Source organism: Zophobas morio, unplaced genomic scaffold (assembly GCF_036711695.1).
Source record: "Zophobas morio isolate AGI-343-1 ecotype UQ-CSIRO unplaced genomic scaffold, CSIRO_AGI_Zmor_V1 ptg000002l, whole genome shotgun sequence".
NCBI classification, from domain to species: domain Eukaryota; kingdom Metazoa; phylum Arthropoda; class Insecta; order Coleoptera; family Tenebrionidae; genus Zophobas; species Zophobas morio.
The window spans coordinates 18,972,773-18,994,191 of NW_026972107.1; the positions used below are offsets into that span (position 1 = coordinate 18,972,773).

At 33.5% G+C, this 21,419-nt stretch overlaps 1 protein-coding gene across 3 annotated transcripts in view; it reads right to left on the reverse strand.

Moving 5' to 3' along the window:
• Positions 1-21,419, reverse strand: part of LOC135129870 (transcription factor SOX-13) — a 226,760-nt gene that overhangs the window by 67,349 nt on the left and 137,992 nt on the right. Inside the window, exon 1 of one of the 3 annotated variants that reach the window (XM_064057156.1) lies at positions 18,301-18,605. The exons of the other annotated variants lie outside the window; for them this stretch is intronic. The gene's annotated coding sequence lies outside the window, so the exon portion shown is untranslated. Of the gene's footprint in view, positions 1-18,300; positions 18,606-21,419 lie in introns of those variants that run through there. 3 annotated transcript variants of the gene reach the window in all.

A 21,419-nucleotide genomic window follows, 5' to 3' on the forward strand; every position in this document is an offset into this window, starting at 1 on the left:
TTAGTACGAAGCGTCCCGATCGCGTTTACTCGGAAAAAATTGATACAATAACTCAAAGGGTGGGTTTATTTATTCTCCAAGTTCGGTTTCCTATATGTGCGGCCATCAAAGCCTATTTATTTTCCGCTGAGGATCCGGCGAACCGTTTTACTAACGCATCATCTAACAGGGGGTTGAGGACAAAAGTACGACTTGTTTAGGATTGTTCAGAGACAAGGCGATATTTCACCGAAAGGCGGATGTTCGCTTCCTTAGAATAACACACATGATGGTTGTTTACGAGCAACACACACATTCATCATCTTCGTCAGGTCGTGCGAAAGTCGACGTCGTTCGAAAAGAAAGCCAGGGAAAGCGTCCCCGTCGCCCCTGACTGACTGGGCCTTTTTCGACGCCCTCTTTAAGATTAATTTATGTAATATACACAAAAGAGCGGGAGACGTATTGAAAAGTTTGAGAGGGCGTGCGGGCACTATAGCACCCATTCTACCTTTGTGTGTAATCACTTTACGTGCTGTAATTTGCCAGGGGGGACCCTCCCACTAATACTTTTGAACTAGATTTTATAAAATTAAAAGTTAAAGAATTCCACTTGAAACAATTTATTGCAAGTGTCGTTATTCAAATCAAGGTAGATGCTGTTTTGCATAAAAACGCAAGCAAGGCTTATTCTTTTTTAGAACGGATATATACAAGGTGATTCACTTAAACTGCTTCTAATTAATTAGCTTCAAATGAAACAGATTTCAGTCGCGACGCCGATGCCATATGGTACATATTTACTCGTGGCAAAGTATAAAAACTTTACACATTTCAGATCTAATAATTAATATAAATTATAATAATTCACTGAAAAATAGATAATAAGTAATTAATTACAAAAATCGATGAAATAAAAAAAAATATAAAAAGTCTTGTATGTGCTAAAAAACTTCTGTTTATCAAAAACAACAAATTCTTTTTGAAATTAACTTAGAAGTAAGTTTCTTAAGTGTAGTGGCAGTTTGTTAAAAAATTCTAGTGTTATAAACATAAGAGCTTAAAATTTTGTATAGGCATATAATCTGGATCACATAATTTACACAATAATAAATATAAAAACTTGGTAAAGTTAGCAGATACCTTTAAGTTTTGAAAATATCTTCTACATTCCTCCCGGTAACCAATGTCTGATATCACCCTTACTAAATTAAGCTTTCCCCTTCAAGCTAAAAACAATAACGTTTACGGAATTTCAATATTCTGTCCGTTCTGAATATATAAGGCTGTGGAATTTTAACTGGGACACTCGGTATATCTAAAAAAAATTAACGCTAACGTATGTTCACAGCATATACCGGGTGTAGAATCGTTTTGGGAACATTGGGATTTTACATGTAAAAACAGAAACTTAAAAATATTGGCTCCTCTTATTATTTTAGAGGACAACGTTACATACAGAAATAGTAGAGAATAAAAAACTGTATATAAATCCTTCCTTATTTATTTTATAACACTTCATGGTAGTACTGAAAAAAAGAACAAAGGAGTCACGATTTGCGATAAAATAGTACTACCCATGACCTGTGTCAATCAAATAATATTTATTCCTTTGACATTTTGAATATTTAGTTTAAATTTATTAATTATGATTTGGGTTAAGAACAAAAGGCGTAAAATTCAATAATTAGTGACAAATTAATTAACTGTCACTGAATTCTCACATTTCATGGCTAGTACTATTTTATCACAAACCGCGAATTCTTTTTCCTTTTATTTAAATATCATATGGTGTTACAAAAATAAAAAAGGATTTAGATGCAGTTTTTTATTCTTTACAATTTTTGTATGTTTTGTTCTAAAATAATGAAGGGAGGCAATATTTTCAAGTTCGTTTTTATTTGTAAAATCCCGATGTTCCAAAAACGATTCTACACACGTTACTTACACCTTTTTTTTAGAACAATAACCATAACAACCAGTAGCCATTAATCGTTGTGCATTATTATTAATGAAACGAGTTGTTATTTTTCATTAATAAAAAAACCAAAAAAAAAAGAAATATATAATAAAGCATAACCAGCTAAACACTAGATATGTTTAAAATTCCTGCCTTATGCATATAAGTACGATCCTATAATGTGTCCAATTTTGATAATTTTTTGAAAAATTTAGTCATCAGTACTTACTCGTTAAGATTAAACTGATTTTGGCAAATGACATAACCTCTAAGAAATGAGAGGGTGGGTGGGCGGGGCTAGTACCTACTAAGATAAGACTGACTTGGCAAATGAAGTACCCTCTAAGAACTTTTATTAATTAAATTATTATAAGAAAAAACACTAGGGGTTCAAAGCACTTTCAAATTTTTTCCAAACAAAAATACATAGAACCTCAAGTATGTGTCAAAATTACATTTTTCAAAAAAAAAGGGACTCAAAATTAACTCAAAATTTTACAGCAAAAGTTTCCCGAATTTTTGCTAATTTTTAGAAAAATAGAACACCAAAGTCCCCCAAAGTTCTTTTAAATAACTTGCAAAACAAAAGTCTCCATGGGCCCCCAATATAATATACCATGGGTACCCAAAAGTCTCCCGAATTAAAAAAAACGCACTTTTTCAAATTCGTAGAAGATAAAATTGATTTTGGCAAATTACGTAACCTCTAAGAAAAGAGAGGGTGGGTGGGCGGGGCTAGTACCTGCTAAGATAAGACTGACTTGGCAAATGAAATAACCCTTTAAGAATCTAGAAGGCGTCTGGGCGGGGCTAATACCTGCTAAGATAAAACTGATTTTGGCAAATGAGATACTCTCTAAAAAAAGAGAGGGTGGGTGGGCGGGGCTAGTAACTGCTGTAATAATAATTTTTTTTGGTAAATTTATTTGATGAAATGTATACTTGATTGTAAAATTTTATCTATAATGTCAGGCTCACGTAAACGTAACATAATAAATTGCCTGCTTCTCTTAAATTTACAAATAAAATATACCGAGGAGTAATTTGATTTTGCTTACATTACCCAAATTTGGAAAAAGCAAAAAATTTACCTTGAATTGAATCAGCAGCTAAAAAAGTAGAAAATTTAATTAACACATTTATTGCTTATGTTGTTAACATTTGCTACTTATTTCCGCAACAGTAGCAGTTGTTTTCTTAAATAGAACTCAACTTTTTGCTTTTAAGTACTTTAATATTATTCAATTTACAGAAACGCTGCATGTGTTTCGATTTTAAAATTCCACAGTTTTAAAATTTCATAAATAAGATTCAAGCTGTGTTCTCTAGTTAACATTATTAATTATAAAATAATTACAAAGTATTAACTACCTAGAGCTATTATCTTGTTAGAAGCAGCTGCTGCAACAGTTAAAAAACTACATCCTGTTTATTCAGTTCCAACTAACACAATGTTAAAAAATATAAGGAAAAATAGCAGATATTTTTTTATCAGTGTAACGTGTGGGTTCCTTCCTTTTCACATAACATTAGCTTACTACATTTATAATTGATATAAAAGTAGCAAGTTTTAATTAAAACATGAACAAGATAACTTGATTTGCATTTTATTGTTTTATAGTTCATTTTGTGTTAGTCGATGCATGTTGCGCACCAAATGGCTAGTAAGTAAGTTGATCCGCCCCACGCTATTAAAATTTAATAGGATAAAAATCTTAACATTTTAATGTAGATATTTAAATATTTATTAAAATTATCTAATCCTCCTAACAATAACTAAACAATTTTCGAAAATGTCGAACTAACTAGAATCTTGTGTAATCCCCGCTTTATCCTATTAAACCTGTGATAAATTGAATGTTCACTCTACCGCAAGCATTTTTCTTTCCGACAAAGCACCAATTCTATAAATTTAATTTTAATTAGTGCTTTGTGTGGATTATTTTTAGTAACCCACCGTAGCTCTCATCGAAAACATCGGAGTTATTTTCTAATGAATACAACGGATCGAAAACCTCATAACATAAAACACTGCACAAACACAACGGGGACAATTCGGGATGTTCGGGTCTATTATGCCGCCCCCGACTCTCCATAATCCATCGGATGCTTTGCATAGTGGCCATCTACATCCCCTTTTCAAACATTTACTGTCATTTCAGCGATTTGCCAATTCCGATCCGCGGACAATTCGATTTCCCCCGATGGGGATGTTTTCAGGTTGTTGCCGTCACAAAGACTCGCTTTTTCCAAATTAGCATGTCCGTGCACAATGCGCGTACAAGTATTAGCATAATACTGAAAAATCTTTATCAATTATCTCGCCAGAAATGAATAAATCCCCGAACATAATCTCTGACAGAATCCTTACGAGGTCCATTATCGCGCGACTTCCATCTTCATTTAAATAATCACTTCGATATTTCTAATCCCACTGTGATTAATTTCAACGGGATTTCGTCTCTTTGATTGCGTCGGCTTAACGGCGGCGACAAGGAACTTAAACGATTGTTTTTTTTTGTGTTGGGAGATGTCTCAATTGTGATACTGCCCAGGTATCCGATCTCCGTATTCGAAAATACTTTGTTACTGTTCTACAGGCACCGATACTTTTGTGGTCGTCGACCTTTCCACCAGTTGAAAAAAATTGTATATGACATTTTTTAAATGACATATTTTAATTGGCTGTCGTCCAACGCTGGGAAATAATGACCTTTAATATAAGGGTACATAACGTAATGATTTTGTTACTACAGGTTTCAAATAGATTGTATCCGACACTACTTCAAGTTTTGATAATTTTATAAGCACACGTCATGCGCGAAATATGCTTTTGACATGGTATTTCATCAATGCAATTTGCCGTAGAAAACAGTAAAGTTTTCTTTAGAACAGCTTTTTTGCTGGTGAAAGCAGCGGCTTTTTAGTTCTTATTAGCATTCGCTTTATTAATTGCGAAATCTTTTTTATTGCAATAAACTTTTACATGTAACACATTATGCTTAAAATATTCAATTCTTAAATACTGATGTTTATCTCACTTTTTTACATATGTTTCATCTACTTGTTAACGGACTTGTTTTCGGTTAGTAGAGGAGGATGGGACAAGACGGGATACAGGTGCAATTTGAAAAAATGGAAAACATTATTTCCACATTTATTTGTTTATTTTTTTTTTGTGAATTTTATTTTAATTTGCGTCTTGGCCCACCGTCCCCTAGTTCATTCAACTGAAATACATGCTTTAATAAAGATGATTGAAGATGTAGCATAAACTCTATGTTCTGTGTAAAAACTTCCGTTAAACGAAATTATAGTACCATTGCACCGTTCATTTTTGATACAACAAAATTGTTATTAATATTAATTACTATCTTTCATTCCCCCATTAATCACTCTGACATAAGACCACGAATTAACATGCGAGACGCCAATAAAATGGGTTTAATAGTTACTACAGCCCCAAAAAAATTAACAATCTGTCTTTATACTCAAGGCTGTGAAAACCGACATTCATCTGACATCGTTTTTTACGAGCGAACATTTTAAAAAAGAAATACTTTGAACGCTGGTGACATGTTTAGACAATGTGGATTGTGCATACTCAAGTTTCCGTTTCCTTTTAAAATATTACCTCCTAAATCTGTTTTATGATTCCAGTGTCTGGAACAGATTTAAGAAAAAACTAAAGCACTACAAGAAGTAAGAGCACTTGAAAGTAGACCAGTCGATTTATATTACCAAATAAAATTAGTGTGAACTAGAAATATTTAATTTGTACAAGGTCCCCCTCAAGATCGCCAGATTTTTCTCTTGGGTCGTTTTTCGAGGGTGTGCATCTAGTTAATTGGCCAAATAGGCAGAATGCAGGGCGGTCCATTTTAAAATTAGACGTCCGTAACGGATGTTGCAGATATTATGGACCAGTTTCAAAAACCGAACCTGCACCAAGCTAATGGCATCCAGATGTGTTCTCTTTGTCTACGAAATCCCATCCTGAAGTTGTTTTCCGAACATGTTACTCGCATATCCATTGTACAGGACTCCATATGGCCACATATCGTTTTACTTGAGTGTTTTTTGGAGGCCAGACTATTAGGTTGGAAATGATTTATATTTGGTTTTGGATTATCACAATGGCCTGGTTTTGTTATATTCGGAAAAAATATGCGTCTTTGTTGTTGATGGGAGTAGACACCCGCTGATTAAGTTTGATCTTGGGTCATTAACTATCTTTAGATTTGGGACGTGAGCGCACTCATGATAACATTAGAACAATGTGTATCCTAATTTTAGAAATAATTAGTGCAATATTTTGAGAACAAAGATGTCATAAATAATACCGCCCACAGATCTGAGCGAAGGTTTAATTCAAAAACAGTAGAAAGGAGGGTTTTGTGTTTTAATAGAGTTTACATTGTCAAGAAGAAACTAAACGATCTGTGAAATATGGAACAACGTAAAAGCTCTGCACGCCTCTTTTCTTAAAAGCAAATATAAACTGGCGAACTTCAGCCAAAGATTCAGTGAAGATTTTTTTAATTGTACACACGAAAAGTTTTTAAATGTAAAGAACATCATTTTATTTATAATTGTCTCCTTTTTTTGGTAAAGTTTTGGCATAAATCTCAAAATACAAATCTATTGCAACTTTACAACTAAAAGTGAGAGAAGACGTACGTTGTAAGGTCTAATTCAGTATTCATAAAACAGGTAAACTAATGGTGGATTTCTAGATGTTTTTAGACACCATAACGGTGATAAAGTTGAGAGCTTCGGATTGAAATGAATAAATTAAAAATTCCAGTAAAACCGCATTAAATTGAAAACTAGAAACTATTAATTTTCTATTTTTGTACAACTTTCGTTCAACAACACTGTCAAATGGTCTTTGGAACGTTTTTATTAATAAATTTTGATAAATCACTTCGATAGTTCAATAATGCTAATTGTACTTTTTTGGTTTTCAATTTTTTTCTTCTAGCAATAAAGAAAAAGTTGTAGTTTCTTTTGTACTTAGATTTTGGTTGTATTTTTTTAACTAATAGTTAGAAACTATTGCTCTTGTTTTTTAGAATTAAATAAAAACAATCTTTTTGTTTCTTCGATACTAAAATAGATATATGCGATTTTGTTCAGCATGTCGCCAGTTTCTATACAGAAAACGTTTTTGTGAACGTAGCTTTAGGTTTTTTTTACTTGAGCAGGTGCTAAAATTGTAAATGTGTATAATTTAAGTCTATTACTGCGCTGAAATGGACCAGAAATAGCGGCGGCTGAAGCTTCTGAAGAATCAGTGGTAGAATTATGGCTGTAGTGACTAAGTAAAAACTTATTCGCTTCTTTATTTTACATTGTTCTTAAAATATATTCAATAATATTGAATGAGGCAGGGTTGAGCAAGCTGAAAAAACTTTAATAAAAAATTATAATTTAGTGTTTCTATATTTTAGATAAATGTTTTGAGAAATTATATATACAGGGTATGTCAATAAGAGCGCCGTTCTTGATACTTTATTAGGTAATTATACCAATACTAAAGACTGTTGGTTTTTTATTTATTATTCTTTAAATTGCCATGCCATCGATTTTTTTTTCGAAGATGTATGTTAACCGTCACAATCATTTATTTGTTATTAAAAAAAAGTTATTGAAACAATGAAGAATGTTTATTATTGTTATTTATTATTAAATGTTAATCCTTGCAAAGAACAGTGTATAGGCCTTTGTTATTTTTTCAATAAAAATATTTATTGAAAATATTGTTTCCTTATTTATTGCTACAATTACTCGTATGTATACTTACACTATTTTTACTGTATATTTATTAAAACGTAACCACTACCAGTTAGTTTAACCAGACACCATATGTACAGGGTTTCTATCAGAGCCGGCTCTAAGGGACCAGGCGCCCCGATGCAACTTACTGTTCAACGCCCTCTAAAAAATGTTTATAAAAAAAACAAATAAAACTTTGTAATCACATATTTTTGTGGAGAGACACTTTTTATTAACAATCATACATAAAATTATGATGAATCAATCTCAATATACCTATAAAAGTGTTTGTCCTGACTGACAGACTGACTGATTCATAAACGCAAAGCCTAAACTACTTTGTCATAAGCATCCATTAAGAAAGAATTTTTGGAAATTTCGCCCCTACGGGGACAAAATAGGGGATGACAGTTTGTGTAGGAATCCCGTGAATTTTTAAATTAGACGGGTTCACTGGGGTCCGGGGGAGTGAGTGAGATGAAAATATTTATATTGCAAAAATTTTTCAATTTTTAAAATCGTAAAATTGATACGATTTCAAAGTTATTTTTAATTTAAACTTACTTTAATGTTGATCGAAATTTAAATTTAAAATTCATGATGACAAAGAGCCACCGAATGATACACAGAACTAAATTCGGCTTCAAATAGGAACAGTGAAAAATATAACAAAACTGTTTAACAACCACCACAACCAATCGACTAGACTTGGAAAATAAATTTTTTAAGTATGTGCCAACATGGGAGTTTTATGGTAAAAACAAACAAATGTTAGGAAAAACATCTGGTTTTGGTCATACTGCTGTCTCGTCAAATTGTTACCCAGATAATGCAATCATAAATCTGGTTATTTTTTGTCGATATTGATCTAAAGGTCCAATCACCCAACCCAAAGGCGCACTCTTTTTCAATCACAGTCAGAAAGTACCAGGAATTGACTTCTTAGGACCTGTTTTGGTGAACCACTCTTCATAGTGGAATGTTAAAATGTAGCTTTTTCTGAAAAGTTTTCGATGGGCGCCTTGATCTGTTCCTGCTACAATATTTTGTATAGTTAATATAAAAACATACGCGGTGGTCGCCGCCCGGCGCCCTTTGTCACGGGCGCCCCGATGCGGTGCATCTTTCGCTTACCGTGTTGAGCCGGCCCTGGTTTCTATAAATGATTATAGGGTCGAAGTAAGTCATAGAAGCGTGCCGCACATCACATTATATGGAATTTACTAAATGCCCACGGACTCAGGACAAATACCGCACCCATTTGTAGAACTGGTTGCCTAAATGCTTGATTTCTTATTAAAAAAATTATTGTGGTGAAACATCACAGTAAATGTTGAAAATATTCACCAATTTGTTCAAGGCACATGTTCATTCTCTTTTTAATTTCAAAAAGTTCTGTAAGATTCTTTCGTCAATACTTTGGCCCCCATTGTTCAATTTCATGTTCCAACAGACCCTCTATATCAACTGTGATGTTTTCTTTATTCGCCGTGAAGCATTTTTCAATTTTTTGCATGAGCTTAACTGCAAAACACTTATTTCTTTACAGGAAATGAAAAACAGGTTTTTGAGTGCCCTGTTATTCAAAGAATACTATGTACATTAAGAAAACAGGTAAAATATAAACCCCGCCCACCCACCCCAATCTCCATTGTGATGATTTTTTTGATTCTTAGAAACCTAAAACACGTTTAAAATAGTAAATTTTTGTAAGGAAATATAGATTTTGCAATTAGGCTCCTCCCCTAGGTTTGCCAACGAATTTCTTGCCAAATTTTTTCTTAATATACGTAGTATTTTTTGAATAACACGCTGGAATCATCACATTTGAGACAGGGCGGGTGGGCGGGCCTTATATTTTACCTGTTTTTTTAATATACTTACGTAGTCGTCTTTTCAGAACAAGAAACTTAAAACATGTTTAAAATGGTAAATTCTTCTAGACAAATATGCATACAACGAATGAAAAATTAATCACCATTGAGAATTGAGATCGAGGCGGGTATGGGTCTCCTTTTTTCCTAATCTTTGGCTTTATTTTTCTTATTATTCAGAGTATTCTTTAAACAACACGATACTCAAAAACATGTTTTTAATTTCTCGTAGGGAGAAAAGCATTTTACAGTTAAGCTCCGCCCCTTGGATCACGACGAGTAAAAAAAATCATCACAATTGAGACAAGGCGGGTGGGCGGGGATACATTTTGCCTTTTTTTCTTAATATGTGTACACTTTTTTCCGCAACACGAAACTTAAAGCATGTCGAAAACGGTAAATTTGTGTAGTAATCAACTTAAATCCTCCACTTTTCTTCTACAACCCCTTTAAATACGGCAAAAGTTGAACATCAAAGTTACTATTAACGGCAACATGGCAACGGAGCAGAAACAGCAACTGCAACGGGAACTTCAATGTCAACAGCAAGGTTACAAATCCCACTTACCATTTAACTACAAGCCATTTTTAACAAATTCAAAATAAGAAAGCATCGATTTATTTCAGAAAATTTTCCGAAAGCTTTTGTCTGTAAATTCCTAGCTTTCAACCATCAAAACATGTCGTTTGTAACCGTTTACTCCACGCACCCGTCCTTAAATTAGCGTATGGATAAATTCCGTAGTGACCTTTCTGCCTGAGCCCGTCCATACGTTGCTTTTAACAGCTTTTATGTCAAACTGATAAATGAATCCAGAGTAAGCAGCTTTCGGTGATGCGTAAAAAAAAGCAAGAACAATCGCCCGTTCCTGAAGCGTCTAATCCGACAATGGAAAGCCTGACCTTGCCGCAAAGTGGCAGCTCCAGGAGCGTCATCAGGAATGCACCCTCTTCCTCAGCGTCTGAGGGGTGGCTCTCTTAACCTGATTTATTGGAAGCTGGGTCAGTGGTGAAACCCGATATACGTGTGGGAACAATGCACCCTGCATTTGGGAAATCAGGCCGGTTGTTGGACGTTCAACACCCACACATGTGCGCCTGCCATTAGTCGAGTGCCTAATCTTGAGCTAAAACAGATGTGCCACTTTGCAGAACAAAGATTGCTTTCTTATTTTCGAAGGAGCACTCAAAGCGGCGCTTGTTGCCGCAAGAATTTGCGATCGGCCGCAACTTCCTCTTGTTTTCCCGGACCGGAAATCGGGATAATGAGTATTGTTTTTTTCGCCGGTGATGTCATCGGGAATGGACATGCTGTACGGGGGCCGGACGAAAATTCGTGGTGGGGACCGTTCTATAAAGCGATGTGAAGGTAATCGCCAAGAGGAATTAAAACGAACAGAGATGTTAGATCAAAGGACTGTTTTTTTTTCTCTATAATAAAATCTTTGAAGATGATGTCGAAAACGAACAAGACAAAGCTCACCACGGAAACTCTTTAACCGCAGCAGACTATAAAACTGTTGAGAAGTTCATGATAGAGATACCAACTAGCGAGGGATTGGCAATTGAAATTTTAAGAAAAAAATCAATTGTAGGTTTTTTAATTTTTTATGCAATTTTTTTAAGTGATTTGTAAATGCAAAAAAAATATTTCAAACTACTAACAATGGTGCACAGGGAATCTTTGATCGAACCTCGATTTAACATAAAAACTAACTCTCATGATCCATTGTTTTTTGAAGAATCATATCATTAGTTCATTAAAAAAAAAAACAAAAAATATAATGATCAGTAGTTTTATGATCTACATTGCAAAGTAGGATCATTTATTAAAAAACACATTTTCAAACAAGTACATAAAAAAAGGATATGTCAGGAATTTGTAGTAACATCCCAGTGGTAAATTTAAAATGTTTAGAAAATTTCAAAGCATTCCGTTTTGCAATTTCAAACTTATGTTGTAAAAACTTATGGAATTCGATAAAATTTGGATGTCAATGGTTAAAAATCAAGACAGACTCATAAATTACAAGTGTAAGAGTATATTGTTTTATAAAATTTAATAAGATTTACTATGTAAAATATTGAGGTGACGAGATCACATTGTTGGTGGGGATGTTTGGATAAATCTTGGTTAGCGTTTTACCATCTACACGATATTTAACAACAATCGGTCCAGTAGTTTCGGAGATTATTTGTCTAATAAAAATTGACATAGATGAGGAACGACACACAACTAAACCTATATTTTTCATACCCTTGGGGTGATGAAAAGTTGAGTAAACTTTAAAATAGCCATATAGAAATATAGAGATTTTAGAAAAAAATAGATATTTTCTAAAATATACCAATTCATTCTTTAAAATATATTTATAGTTCCATCAAACATAAAATAGCCGACGCATAACATGGCTTTATGCAAAATAGATCCACCATTACTAATTTAGCGCAATTTAACTAGTTTCCCAATGAGAGCTTGAACTCTCGATACTCAGGTTAATGTGGTTTACACCGACTTTGCTAAAGCGTTCGATCGCATTGATTATTATTATTATAGGTTCTTTTATACAACCTTAATTATTTTGATTTAGTAATGCCTTAATTGAACTATTTAGACCAGATTTAATTGTATTCAGTTAGTAGAGAATTAAAGTGTCCAGCCTAAATAGATATCTATTATTATTGTGCAAAAACTTTGTATATTAATGGCATTAATTATTGTTACATCAAACTCAAATATGAGTAATTTAGTATTCAGAGATGCTCCCCTATATTTGATAATAATAAAACAATAATTAACATAACAATAGTTATTCTTCCAAAATAATAATAATGGACGTTTTGTCCATTGTAGTCCATTTATCTGGAACCGCTTATTTTTCTTCATCAGCATTTGTACGTGCTTAATAGTCGAACTCTTTCGATCTATTAAAAAGCTGAAGGTAAGCATGTAGTGAAAATATCACTTCCTGTTGTTTATTTGCTTTAAATATACCTATTTAATACTGTCGGTATCTGTGCGGACTGCGCCCTTTACGTTGTTATTTACGCCGCTGTTGGTATCCCGTTTACATATCAGCCGGAATGAAGAAACTTCTGAAAGTTCTTAAATTTTCAAGCGCAACAACAAATTGTACTTTTAGGCGAATTTCAGTACTTATCCTTAAAAAAGCGACGTACCTACAATTTTTCTCACTTTTAAATTTTTATATACCTACATAATCTCTAATTTTATAAACTAGGTATCCAAAGTGCTCAGAAAATTGCCAATTAAAATGATATTTAAAAATTTTAATTTGTACTGCAGTTTCAGCACCATTAAACAACTTTCATGTAATAACTTCTGTAATTGATTATTATTGTTTAGCGAATGCGTTAATTTTGAACTTTTTCTAGAAGTTCTGTCTAATTTACATTATCATAATGTAAAATTTGTAGCTAATTTAATTTGTAACATATTAAATTCAGGGTTTTTTGTTAACCGATTAAAGGTAAAAAATCAACTTTCCTTATGTCTCCTATATTTTTTCACACTTCAAAGAATGGAGTTATTGTGATTACAGAGCAGTTTTTGCAGACATCAACAAAATAGTTGTGTTTTTCAACACTTTGGGAAATTATGTACAAACAAAGCTATGTTTGACGTATTTTTTATTGGGTCAGGCGGCGATTTTTTTCTGCAGCCCCCGTATTTACATCGCGGGTGAATCATCTTCGTTGCATAATGAAGAAACCGAGGAGCCGCTGGATTCCTCTTCGGCTATTTTATATGGAAAAGTGAACAACCTTTTGAAATTTCAAACCGGTTCCGCAATTACCATAACAATTGTCCCCTCGGACCCGTATCTAGAAAACAACCTGTTAATTGTGTAATTATGGCCGGTTAAGGAGCCAAAACGGCGGAATTTTCGATCATCTGCTCCAATTACAGCCACAGTTGGGACAAAGAGCCATTTCGCCAAATGAATTTATCGCCATATTAAAAAGCTTTTAGTTATTCTGATGAGCTTGCTCCTCTCCATAAAAGTAACGTTCACCAGTAAAAGTTTTCGTGAAATTCTGTCCTCTCGTAATTAATTTAATTGATAATGGCGGTTGAACTTGTTGGCTAATGTGTGCTATAGACGAGAAAAACGAGAAAATGCACCGCTAATTTGTTTAATTAAATCGATCAAGCTGAAACGTTTCTATGTGTGGCGCCCTGTAATTGACTGCCTGTATTTGCTTGCCTAATTGGGATATTTTCTCATTTTTTAACTGTTAAACTAATTATCGATAATTTGCCACACTGATTGTATGGACTCTTTGAAACGACTCCACCTGATCGCTTGTTTTCTTATTATGGCTGGCCAAATGATAAATAAACAAGTACCGCTAATATAACGATCCGATTTATGATAAACGGTAGTGTTTGCATAAACAGACTACAAAGTCGCATTGTGCAAAAACGTTCATCACTGTTATAAAGTTTATCGCACAGACGCATCTTTCATTGCAACATTTTGTTTTTAATTCTTTTATAAAACTGACAATCGAAAATATAAACCGTTCATTTATCCGATGACATGCTGGTATTTTTATAGCGAGTGATGCAAAAAATGCAACACAGTTTTTATAATCAGATGGAAATGTAGCTATACCGATAAATAAATTGTTTGTTTATAAAAGTTTGTAAGACATATACTTGATTAAAGTAGAGGCTTTATATTTTTATAGTCGATGTGAAATTTTTGATGAAGACGTATGTATTCCAAAATATAACCCTACTATAAACGTGTACAAAATCTATAAATTTATAAAAGCTCAGTATGTTTACGTAACAAGGCCAGAGAAAAATTCCTGTAAGCTGTACTTACAACAAATTTCGTTACACGAGTCTCAAAAACATACAAAATTTTATGATGCATCAGTTGCCGCGTTTATTAAAAAAATAAGATCAGCAATATTTGTTAATACTGTTCTTAACACCTTTTTCAAGCATGGATAAATTTTGAGCGTTACTAAAAAATGGTACGAATTATGTCAGAAAACACTTTAAATAATCAAATAAAGAATGACTTTAGCCAGTATTTAATTTAGAGTATAGGCAGATATTTGGTATTTTTATCAACTTGAAGTAAACAAAATGATGATTAGGATTATTATAACGAAAATAGCAATAAACAAAACAAGATGTGTGTACTGGAATTTTGGCGCCATATTTAAAATTTTATTAGCATGAGTAAAATTTTACATTATAATATGTTCTATGAAAATGAAAAACATAAACTCAGCTCGTATAGCGAAAAATTAAATAATCGCTCAGTAAGGCCCTTTAAATTTGATTATGGCTATATACATGAATTATAAAATTAATGAATGCATAATGAGCACGATATCTTTATGTATGTCGTCTTATAAGAATAATATTGTATTTTTGTAGTACTTATTCGGTTTGTTGTAAGTATGATGCCTTTCGTTGTTACAAAATATTTATAATTGACAATAATTAAAAAAAATAAAAATTCATTATTAGAAAGTATTTAGTACAAGTGTATCTTAATATGTCAGTAAATTTATAATTTAATTGAGATATTATTAAGTCGGACATAAAACAAACAAGAAAGGACATAGCTTTTAGTTTTGGTTATCATGCCGACAAAAGAAAATTCTGATTGTTTTAATATCTAAATTCTTTATGAATTCGAGCCGAACTTCCAGCAGAATAATTCCACTACCTATCGAAAATAGATACAACGCTGATACATTTTTCATTACACCGTTAATATACGGTTTACAATAAATTACGGTTATGAACTTGCAAAAACGACGCGTCAGATATAAACAAAACCCATCAAACGCTCTGACGCCTAATCATCTCCATTGCAAATGCAGCTTTTCCATAAACATCGATATCCTTAATTATAGATAACAGTAAATAATTCGTCATCCATTATTACTCCGAATCTATAAAACCCGTCCGATCTTTGCCTGCACGTTATTTACGTCGATGGTTATGAGTAAACACAGCCAGATTATTGTATAAATTCCTCGATCCGATCAAAGAAAAAAAGAGCTCTGCACAACATCACGCATCCTCCGCGAGCCATAACACACTTCCAGACGCAAAAACAACAGAAGCGTCCCAAGGTGAGTAGGTCCCATAGCAATTTTCTGTCCCTTAAGAAAGGGTACGTCGAATTGGGTTGCTGGGGCAAAAAATACTTATATGTTTAGTCAACAAGATTATTTCGTTTGACGTTTAACAGCCAATCAGGTTTTCACACATTTTAAATATCGCGTTAACGAAATGGTTTTCCAGGTGATAAAACACACTTAACTAATTTTCTTGAGATAACTGCTTGCTCGTGTTTTATTGACTGGTAAACCTACCATTTTATTTTATAAATTGTGTGCTTTATTATTTCCGGTGAGCGGCACTGGAGCTATGAGATTTTAGTTGCTATAAGTTTCTGGAAATTTGTGGTGCGGACTCTTTAACATAGTGAATTTAAGTCTGCTATATGATTTCTTTAAATAAAAGCTCTCGAGCTAAAGCTCTCGGGCTTTTATGGTTATGAGACACGTATGTACTTTACCCTCCTAATAAAAATGTCAGTCAAACGCTCTCGTAAAAATTTATCAAGTTCTGTTTGTGAGAAAACCCCTAGTTCCACTATATTTTCCGTAAATTTTGAAATAGGTAACTCCTAAAAAGGTTTCACTAGAGTATTTTAATTTAATGTATGTACTTTATCCAAAATATAAGAAGTGCATTTTTCGTAAGTACTTACCTACTAATTAGGTACTTTTTACAGTGCATACCTACATAATTTTGAGAAATTTGATCATTGGCTATTTAAGGTAATTTTATTAAGATTTTTTTTGATAATGTTTTTTTGCGAGAAGACCATTATCTGAATATCTTGCCTGAATTTTTACAAATGGAACTGTAATGGTCCCAGTTTAGATATTATCTTTCTATTTGAACAAACCACTTGGATAATCGGCAGGACTGGATTGAATATTTGTGGGGCCCAAGATTCACCCTGGACGCATTCCTTCAACGCTGCAATATAATGTTTATTACTAAAACTTTAATATACAACAATCTTAGGTACATTTTTTGAGCAGTTTTTACGCTTGAGCTTTGGAGATTCTTAAATTTCCTGGCCTAACATAATGCACATAATTTTAATTGCGAAAATATTTATTTGTTATAATTTTTCAGTGTTAGGTTAATATAATAGTCATAATAAAATAAAATACGATATACCTATTTAGTTATAATAAATTCTGATTAGGGTTGTAATAATAATTTTTATACCTAAGAACATCTTATCAAAGCATTTTTTCTACCACATCATATGTAGGTACTATCGCCTTAACTTTTTTTACAGTCGAACTATACAAGTGCTTCATCTGTAAAAATGTAAAAGAAATCATTATTTTATATATTAAATATCTTTATTACAATCTTATTAGACCAAGATTAAATTAAATTACTCTTCCATAATTTTAAGACCTCAAGACCAAATTGAAATTATTAATATTTTTGAAAATGGTAACAGAAAATTTGCTAAATACCTTTACTTTTAAATGTTCGACTGTTACCCTATTGGTTCTTATCGTCATTTTAATAGTGTAATAATAAATACGATATTTTTTACAATAATTTTAATAAGGGTCTTAAAAAAATTTGCTAGCAGTTATAATTATTTACCATTGTACTACATTTTAGGTTTAATTTTGTTCGTTTCATGTATTGTATTGTAACTGATATTCACCATAGTCTGTTACAATAAAACGACTTATTATTATTACAATACCTTAAAATTTGTGTTCCCACCCACTAATAACACTGCCATCCTCCATAACACACGTGAAAAAAATTATAAACCTCTTACCACGCCACTCAATTTATTCTGTGTATACAGAATATTATACCTACTTTCGTTAATTTAACTTATTCCCGTTTCAGTTGTCTATAATAATTAAACGTTTCGTTTCTTTCTACACACTACAAGTCGAGGATTACCGTTGTAGAATTTTTTTTTGTATGATTTATAATAAGGACTGACAATTACTGCACTTAGCGGGACACCTTTCGCTCAGGAAAAATCACGCCATCGAAAATAGGATGATTCAGAGTAGGCTGTGTTAACACTCTACAGTTGCAAAAGACGTCATTAAAGTAACATATTAGTAACGAAATGATGAACGCAATAATAAGCATTTGACTAACACAAAATGTCATTGTCTTGGCATTACATATTTATACTGTAAATTTTTCGCTAGTTCAATCAGCAATCATTTTTTTCTAACCACTGTGAGTCATGGATTACCGTTATGGAATTTTTTGTCTAATTTAGAGTACTGTTAATCATTTACTATAGTTTGCGTGAGCCAGTGCAACCATCGAAAATAAAATGATTCAGAGTAGGCTGCGTTAATATTCTATAGTTGCAATAGAGTCTTCATGACAAACGCAATGACAACCATTTGACTAACACAACGGTGTATTACACGTTGTTGGAAAGTTGTCGCCAGTTCAGTTAGCAATGCCAGCCGTAAAACTTTAATAAAATCCCGCTCTGCCACACAATGTTTTCGAAAGTAATTTTTCTGACGGGTCCAGCTGTGACCCAGGTCGACATCTCCGAGGTTATCGATTCGTTCGCGCTACCTGTTTCGACTCGATGCCGCCGTCATCAGCATGCATGGACTCACCTGAGGTGCGCCAGGAGCCCCCGATCAGCACATGGCGGCAGATTCGCCTGGGAGCGAACCTCTTGCAGCGGTGCAGCAGCCACCGTGTTGCTGTCGACTGCCCGCACTGACAACAACAGCAAAGGAGGATGCGCGCCGTCGCCGTCCCTATGCGCACCCCCTCGCACCTATTGTTCGCCCTTCTCGATTGGCTGGTGCACCTGCTCGGCCTCGCCGCCGGCTATTGTCACCACCACACACTGTCCTAACCTCACTATGACCGCAGTCTGCGGATGACCGATAGCGCGTAAGCGTGCGTGTGCACTGCGTCCCAAGATGCGTCTGCGGCCGCCGCGCGCCGGCCAGCGCCCCACCAGCTCAGCACCGCCTCCGCCCCTCCCTCGGGGCCCACGTGTGCGGCCCGCCCACCGCGCGAATTGTCGGGGCTCGCGACCCGGACAGGCCAAGACGCGACGACGATTGCGGATTCGCATTGTTGTCGGATCGAGGCGGGGCGACGGATGGGACTCCCACAAGACAATGATGATGATAATAGGGCTAGGTTATGTAACTTGCGGACAATGCAAGCCAACCCGGGAGCGGCGGAGGCGAGGGGATGGAAGAAATGGTATCTTCGCAGAAGTTTATACTTCTTGAAGATTTCTTCAAAATATAATCAAATTATAACAATGTAGATATTGGCTACAGTCGAACTCACGTTGCAAGTTTCGTATTTACTGGATTAACATTTTCTAGTGTATTTTACGGGTAAACTTTTGATGCTTGTGCTAATACGACTTCTGAAACCTGTGGTCAGTATGTTCATTATTTTATTATTATTTAGCTTCTATGGATCTATCGATGTCCAGCAGTTCGATACCGCATTGTGTGAAAAAAATTCACAGATAAGACTACTTTCAGTATACTTTAAAATTTGATAAAAGTAGAAATAATATTTTATATTTGCGATCTTATTTTGTATAGTATTTGTATAGGTAGTATTAGTATATAATGAGTGATCAAAAAACGAACAACTGAACGAAACACGGAAATTCAAACGATGGATGTTACAGTGACAATGAATCTGCGGATAAGTCTTTAGGACGAAAAAATGACGGACAACTAGTAACTTATAATTCCATAATTTGAGGAAATATGCATCTATAACCATTAAAAAAAATCGGAATACATGTAATGAACATTTGTACACCTCGTAACTGAAAAAAAAAAAGAGAAATGAATCCGGAACAACTTACTTTTCGATTATTATATAAATCGATGGGTATAGAGTATGTGCATAATCATGTTAAAATTTCCTTTAAATGTGTGACATCAGACTCGTAATTCGTAACTGTTATTTATTTATTCTTAACATATTCCTCGGTTATTCTATGATAATAAATTGCATTTCATAAATTTCTTAAAATTAGTGTCAAATAAGTTACGTTCAGATATTTCCACTAGGCAAGAAATACGGTTGGGTGATTAATTTCTAATTTAGGAAACTTTGCACTGTGTGCTGTTAATTTGTATGGAGGAAACGAAGTAAGCATTCACACAATGTTGTTGAGACTTTTTTTTTATAACAATGATAAATTGGTGGAGCAAAAGGTGTTTATTAATTAATATGTAATTTGATTTTATCTTTGGATTCTGATGTAAACTTTCTTGTTATTTGTTTTTTTTAGTCGCTGAGTAATTAAAAACCGTTATTGATTCCACGTGTGGTTGCGAACTTTGAACGTTATCCTTTGGTTGTTAATAGTGTTTTCGCATTTTTGAAACTTCTGATATGTACACCTATATTGTTGTTATGCTGTCAGACTAGTAACTTATTATCAATATTTGTTTTTTTCATAACAAGCATAGTAGTTTCAAAAAGTGTACACATTGTCCTAATTAGTGCCGAATTGTTTCATTGTTAAAATGCAGTCCTACATAAAATATTTTGTTAGCGCCCTCGAATGATTTTTTAACTCGACTGGTGCCTCGTCAACTAGTCGTTTCATATTGGCTTCAATTTGTTTTCATTTTGTTATCATAAAAAGCCTCAATAATAAATTTATACCTTTTGTTGTGATGTACAAAATTTTTATTCGTACTTCAACCTAAAAAAAGAAGATATTAAATTTTCGAAAGGAACATGAAAAAAATTTGCCTTTTTTATTTAGGTCTATGTAGTTCTCTAATTGTGTTTATTTTAATGCGTTAAAAATACACATACTTATTTAAAATTAATATGCAATTTTTTTCTCAACAAAAGTCTTTACTTTGTGCTCTAGAATATATGCAAATAAGCTAAACCGCAAGCCGTTGATTATAGGTTTTTAAATTTCAATTGTCAGCGCATTAATTATACACCTGCAGGTATAACATGATTTTAAAACGTCAACTTTTTACTAGGACTTGGAAAAGAAAGCAATTTAAACGATCTGGTAAAAAAGTCGTTGCTGCTCTCTTGTTCTGCATAATCTTTTTTTTTTTTATTCTAGTCGCATTAAAACACAACAATCCATATTTTTTCTTATAAGCTTTTAACAAATTTTTTGAAATTTGGGACCTCATCGATACATTTTTAGTAAGAAAATCCTTACGAAATTTATTTGATTTGGCAAAAAATACTGAAATTAAAATCTGTGTGAACAAAACTGATACGAACTTGCAAAAGTTTTTTGTTTTATATGATGTTTTGAAAATATCTTTTCCATTTTTTACTGAGTCGGCAAAAATTCAAACGAATCTGGTAAAGTGTTTCTAAAGATATTTGAAAACAGATTGCACTCTGAGTAGGATATAAATGTCCCTACCGTAAATGTTTCAAAGCCTCGCGCCGCAGGTCAGAATTTTGCATTTCACTGCATGCGGGCGGATAGTACTCGGGTATTTTTATAGGGATTAAGCTCAATAGCAGGCAGTTGAAGGTAGACTAGGAACTAATGACACTCATAATGTGATTAACTCTGTTTCCAAATATCTTTAGAAACACTATATTTGGTGGATTATTGCTTGAAAAGTATATTTCTGATTTCCAGGTCCGTATATATGTAATTATCAGCCATTTTCCATCACAATATCTATTTATTATGAACTTAATACCGTAAAAAAGCGAACTGGTATAAAATTTAACAAAAAAAGCTGTC